This window comes from Haemaphysalis longicornis, unplaced genomic scaffold (genome assembly GCF_048455015.1).
Source record: "Haemaphysalis longicornis isolate Haplotype H1 unplaced genomic scaffold, Haemaphysalis longicornis Haplotype H1 scaffold_8, whole genome shotgun sequence".
Taxonomy (NCBI): domain Eukaryota; kingdom Metazoa; phylum Arthropoda; class Arachnida; order Ixodida; family Ixodidae; genus Haemaphysalis; species Haemaphysalis longicornis.
Window position 1 is genome coordinate 51,301,007 of NW_027526445.1, and position 6,291 is coordinate 51,307,297.

Consider the following 6,291-nt stretch of genomic DNA (forward strand, 5'->3'; position numbering starts at 1 on the left):
CAAATTGTAGCTATTTACATACTCGTTGCTGAGGGTCGCAAGTAACTCATTGCTACAACTCGAAACTCGCAAGTTTCTTTCTGCTTGCTTCAACCAATGGATAGGCAGATAACGCTGTTCTAGGTTTTACTGTTTCATATTCAAATATCACTACATCGCACTTAAGTGGTATCTGCCTCTAAAAGTTCTCGGCAATTATGTTCCTGCAAATGCTTTGGAAGGCAGAAGGCGGAACAGCCCCTCTACTAGGACAGTATAGCGGGTTGCATGCAGCGCTGTTTATGCAACTGTCGAACATGCAGTTATCGGACGCGGTTCACTTGTAGCTGAATCATGCTATGTGTACCGCAATGGTACCATGTAAATACACGGAGAAGTTTGGCCCAATTAGCTGCGTACGGCTAAAAAAAAAAGCGTGATGCGCGTTTAACTTTCCGGCCCACCTTATATCTTAACAGACACCCAACACATGATGGCAAATTCCCCCCCTCCCCCATTATTTCAGAACTGTGACGTCAATTCATACAGTACTAAATACATTCAGCTACATGGTATTGTGGTTTTGCTTTCGTACACCTTAAAAGTGCAGAGAAGTGCCTTCACACAGGAATGTTTGTAAAGCCATTAGTATTAATTTCTAAAATCCCACGATTACTATGAAACTAAATATTCCCATCACACTTCTAAATGATAGGGTCAATAGCTATAAAAACAAGGTGGTAATCCACTACACATTTCCGCTTGATCATCCGAGCCTAATATTTAAACCGGGCCGGTCCTCTAGACAGGCGCTTTATACAGACGCGGGCCTGGACCTGACCTGGTGACAAGCACTTTCAGCGGGCCGGGGCAGGGTGGCGTAAAGAAGCTTGTTATAGGCCACGCCAAGCCTAGTCCCCAAAATATAGTCCGTGTAGTGCTCTATACTACCACGATTAATTATTTTTTATAAGACTGGTTTTGTTACGCAAGCATTGTCCTCTAAACCTATTTCGTGTCACTATGCCATACGGATAATATCCCTAAACTCAACCTTTAGAGCTTTGCGACGCAGGTAAATCGCAGACGAAACTGCGTCTCCGAGAACTATGCCTCGCCCACACCGTTCCCGGTGGTGTTGTTTAGTGCGCATAGTGTACACGCGCAAGCGTGAGGTCTCACATCGTGCTCTTTTACATAACACCAAGGCTTCATCCTTCGTCCTTGCCGGCGATTATCGGTAATGTAGCAAATATAACGGTGTTTTGTAGGGCGGACGGTAAGTGTAAAAAGGAGACGGAGGAACCCAGCGGAGCTCCCATCTGCGAATCCCAAGGTCCGCGGGCACCCAGTCGCCATAGCCCTGCCCCCTTCCGGTCTCTAAAACGTCTTCGCTTCTTTTTTCACTTCCTTCTTCCCCTTTCCGTTCATTCGTCACCGCTTATAGTTCACCCGTTTTGCTGGCCGCTTGCTTAAGGGGGATGTGATTGTCGAATCGTGCCATCCTCACTGCCGACATTAAAAATCCAGCGCCCACAAACCGGCGTCGACATGAACGAGGCAGACTGGGCCGCTATCGTTCGTTCGACGTAACCCTTACAAAAATGGTTATTGAGATTGAATTGAAAGTCAATTGACTTTACTCAGTACATTGTGTTGACAGTCAATTGACTTTGAATAGAAATTTTGTATTGAGTTCTCGTTGAAAATTGGCCGCCGCGTTTCAATTGAAACTCAACGCTGAGTTTCAATTGAAAGTCTATTGACTATAGTGAACATGTCTGTTGATTTTCAATTGACTTTCTGTTGAGTCTCAATACACTTTTCCTGTTGAGTTCCTGTTGTGACGTGTCAATTGAAAGTCTATTGAGAAAAGTCTGTTGAGTTCCAGTTGAGTCTGTGTTGACTCTCTATTCATTCTCCTGTTGAGTTCCTGTTGAGAAATGTCAAATGAAAACCTACTGAGCATATTCAAGACAGCCCGTTTGATTTCCTGTTAGTTTTTTGTCAAGTTATTTCAACAATTGCATAGTAAAGTTCAGTTAACTGTACTAAATATATACTAAGTCTGCTTCAATATTGCAAAAACATTCTAGAAACTGTCGTCAAGGTGTCCAATGAGCAGGCGAAATAGTGAGGTGTTGCATGGCAAAGCTTGCTTTATTGCTCACGAAAGCATCACGGGAGGGCTGGAGCCTCGCAGGGTCCACTTGCCTACTTGACTGTGTAGCCTGCAAAATACAAGAAACAGACTTGTTTGTTTGCACCAGTCAAGTACGAAATGATGATTGCATCCCTTCTCATTAAGCATGCTGGTTTAAGTACCTGGCTATTTTAAAAGTTACCTGGCTTGTATGTTTGGAAAGCAGGGAGATAGCAGTTCAACAAATGTATAAGCTTTCCTCAGATTTTAATGCCGTAAGCCAAGCTAGCCGCATCAATTAATTCTACAATTGGTAGGGAGTGGAATGCCTTTAGTTGAATGCCTTCCGCATTAAGGCGCCTGAAATCTACAGGAACGACTATGTTTCAAGGCGGCAGGGAGCCAAAAAATCACTCGCATGGGTCCGTAATCGTGTCTTCCACATCTTTCAGGCCCAAAAGAAATCCAAATAGGCCTATAAAGACTGGTAGAGCCACTACCTGACAGGAGAAACCCCAAACCTGTGCAAAAGCATACCTGTCAACCTGTGGATTTTGTTTTTTGAAATTTTAATGCTTGAAATCTCGTAAAACAAAATTAGAAAATTGTCAACTTGCATGAACTTGTTTACAAAACAAGCCTTGATTAAAAAAAACTAGGATCAGATGGTACTGTAATCTAAAGTTACTACATCAGGCAATCATCGCAAATGGCTTTATGAATGGATGAGCACATAATACTTTGTGCTTACCGACTAGTGGAAAAAAATACATGAACCGTGATGAAAAAAAAACGTGGCAAAAAGAACGTGACAGGAAAAATACATAACTTGAATTTCGCAGTCTTTTACACTCTTGTAACGCTGAAGTATGGTGTGTGCCTTGCAGTACGTTTACCAAACAAGTAGCACTAAGCAGCAGCTTAAACGGATCATATGAGACATGGGTATATCCACATTTTTGCCTTCATCATAACAATGCCAGAGGGGTATACCAGTATAACAAGGCCGTCTAATGCCAGTTTACACACAAGGAGAACACGAAACAGTTTTGTTTGGTGAGGGGAAAAACATCAGTTTCTGTAAATGAGAAATAATTTAAAAGCTTGTATCCCTTTGCTTGGCGAGATTTTCTATACACTAGCAGCACTAAAACAGTATAGTGATACCATGCCGACCAATCATTTGGGTAATTCCTAGAGGCTGAACATCTGTCAAAACAGATTGACTAAGCCCTCGCGCAATGCCGGTGTAGCGTCAGTCAGTGGCACGTCTGATGCCACATTCAGCCAAAATGTTATTCAGTGATTTTGCTATTACTCACACCACATTCAGCCCAACTTATTCAAAACTGCTCCGAGAAAGGCAGTCAGCAGGTTGTGATTAGAAGCAATGGCAAATTTCAATTTACGCTAGCAAGTCGAGCAAGTGCTTAAGTCAAAACTGGTATTCATCAGTTTGAAAGTTTGACGCCTGTGCATGTTCTAGCGCAAGCTGCCTAGCACCTGTGACAAAAATTGGCAAATGAGAAATTCACGGAAAGATACATGGAGAGAATTGGCACTTAGTGGTAAAAGACTAATATATGACAACAGTGTGCAGTCTGTTTCCAACTACTACTAACGCAGCAGGTTTTTTTCTGCATTGGTTTTAAAGCCAAATTGTCTGCTTGCCTTTAGGGTGCCGAGGTAACACATCAGACTTGTGTAAAGATGTTTTGGGTTTAAACCCTACCTTCTGCGGATACATAGTCTCTATTTTCCAAAAGCAATCAATGAATTTGTTATATTCTTGGGCATTATTTTTTTAGCTGGGATGAAATACGGTTTAGGCCACATTTGTCACTGCTCTGCACTCAGGGAACGCTCTTTCTCCAAGCAATCATTCAAATTAATACGCAAATATATTGCTGGCTGCCAGCACTTTAGCTTGCAAGTATATTTTACCGCCATGTCTCCTAACTGGTTGAACACACTATCCTGTTTGTGACTGGTAGATCTGCCTCTCAGCCTAGCGCTGTCAGGTGTGCTTGCATGGCACAGTATTCGTGCGTTTGTTATTGATCCGACAGGCACTTGTTCGATTCAACCTCTTTCATTTTTTTTTTCATTTTCGTTAACTTCGTTCGTCAAACATTTTATTTATCTTCATCATGGTGTTCTTTCTTTTTTCATGACACTTCGTACTAGGTAATTCATGGCTGCTGCTCCGTTCTGTAGCGGCACTGCATCTGGGATTTTATTCATTCGTCAATTGCCTTCAAAGGTTTTGTTAGATCTTTAGCTTAAGATACATACAAATATAGAACACGCGAAAGCAATACAGCAGCGCGGAAGACAATAAAACACTGATTGATGTCAAAATGTTGTGTGCCGGTACAATAGCCTCCCCCTTCAATTTGTTACACTTACGTACAGTATTTTTGCAAGGCTGAAGTGAAATCATACCCTTTAGGTCGATTTGGAGACGGCGGGAATAAAAACACTGTTCATATACCGACAAATAACCAAGTCGTGAGTATCGCCATTCAGGAAGGTCTGCACAACATTTGTCATGATGAAATGTACAGTGTGCGTCAGGCTTGTCTAGGGCAAGCGAGCGCACGGCTCCGGAGCGTGCTGGCGACATCTGCTGATAACTGCTGGGTTAGAGATAGCTTGCCATTGCGCGTGCGCGGATCTCGGACAGGGTCGGGCCGGTCGTCATTTCGCATGGGCCACTGTTATTTGCAGACGCCACCACCCACGAGGGGCACTGGTCTTCCCCAGTGCCAGCCATGAGCGGTGACAGGCCAGATAGACGCGCCGTTTGACGCGTTTATCGCAGGCAGTTACGTAATCGCATAAAGCAACGAGCGCCAATCTTCTGCATCTCAAGCGCACCAAACGGAAAGCACGCAACAAGAATTCACTGCAGGGATTTCGGTCGAACCTGTTGTGCGATTACGTAAGTCCCTGGGGTGATAATGCACCGCGTCAAATTACGCACTGATCTCCGGCGTCACCGCTCACGGCTGGCACGAAGAAAAGAAGCACCCGTTGCGGGTGGTGGTGTCTCCAAATTTTAGAGGCCAAAGCTGAACGACGACCGGCCAGGGCCTGTCCGAGATCCACGCACGCGCAATGGCAAGCTATCTCTAACCCAGCAGCTATCAGCAGATGTCGCCAGCATGCTCCGAAGCCGCGTGCTCGCTTGCCCTTGACAAGCCTGACGCGCACTGCACAAGAGCGCTCGGAAAGAATGAACTTACCTTATAACAACGTCGCTCCCAGCGGGGCTCCCAGCGTGGTGAAATTGACGGATTCCAAAGCGTGGCTAACAGGGATGGTAACACCTCACTTCGCAAGCTTCTTCACCGTAGCGCACAAACACAACACGACACACAAAGGATGTTCACCGGCGGTAGAAGAGCGCATACGATGGCTTTTCCTTCAATAAAGTCGATGTATCGCCAGCTGCACTGCAATGTCTGACCTTCGATGCTGGTTGAAAAGATTCGCACACGGCACATAAATCGCCAACAACACGAGGAAAGCTATAAATTTGCACAGAACAGCGAGAACGACCGCACGACCGCACCACGCCGGACCCCGCACATCCGGGATTGCGACCAAGCGACATTGGCTTGGTTTCAAGTCGGTTTGCGATGGCTATGCCACAGCCAGAGTTACTGGATATAGAGTAACTCTGGCCACAGCTACGCATTCTTGTGAAAACTGAGCGTGAAAACATTGACACGAGATATCAAAAAAACCTACGGCGGCTTGTGAGTCCTATGTTAATATTTACAATAATATTTTATAGAATTATTACCAACCCCTCTAGCAGCAGTAATAATATTATATTGCAGATAACCGAACTCCGCCGAGGTCGCAATGTTGGCGGTCAGCGCCACTGGCGGCAGTGGCAACGCCGCGTACTAGACATTCGTGACAGCGCGGTCACTTCAGCTTAGCGTGGGAGGGTGCCAGAGGAACCAAAAGAACTGGTTATCGCCGGTTGTGGAGGTGGATGGCACGTCTTTTGTGTCCGGGCGCCCGCTTCGGCGAACTGCAGCAGGAGAGAGGACGGAAGAATTCTGGAAAGTCCAATCTTTGAAAACAGCTTCAAAGTTCTTGATCTGCTTGCGGGCGCAAGATATTTGCTAGGCGCTTGTGTTTGAGAAACGTAG

The 6,291-nt window shown here is 45.1% G+C and overlaps 1 long non-coding RNA gene across 1 annotated transcript; it reads right to left on the reverse strand.

Annotated features, from left to right (window-relative positions):
- Positions 1-2,120: 2,120 nt before the first annotated feature.
- LOC144149181 (uncharacterized) lies at positions 2,121-5,730 on the reverse strand. The gene is made up of 2 exons (XR_013318223.1): positions 5,371-5,730; positions 2,121-2,210 (listed from the first exon to the last, which is right to left on the reverse strand). It is a non-coding gene; the product is annotated as an uncharacterized LOC144149181 (long non-coding RNA).
- Positions 5,731-6,291: the final 561 nt, after the last annotated feature.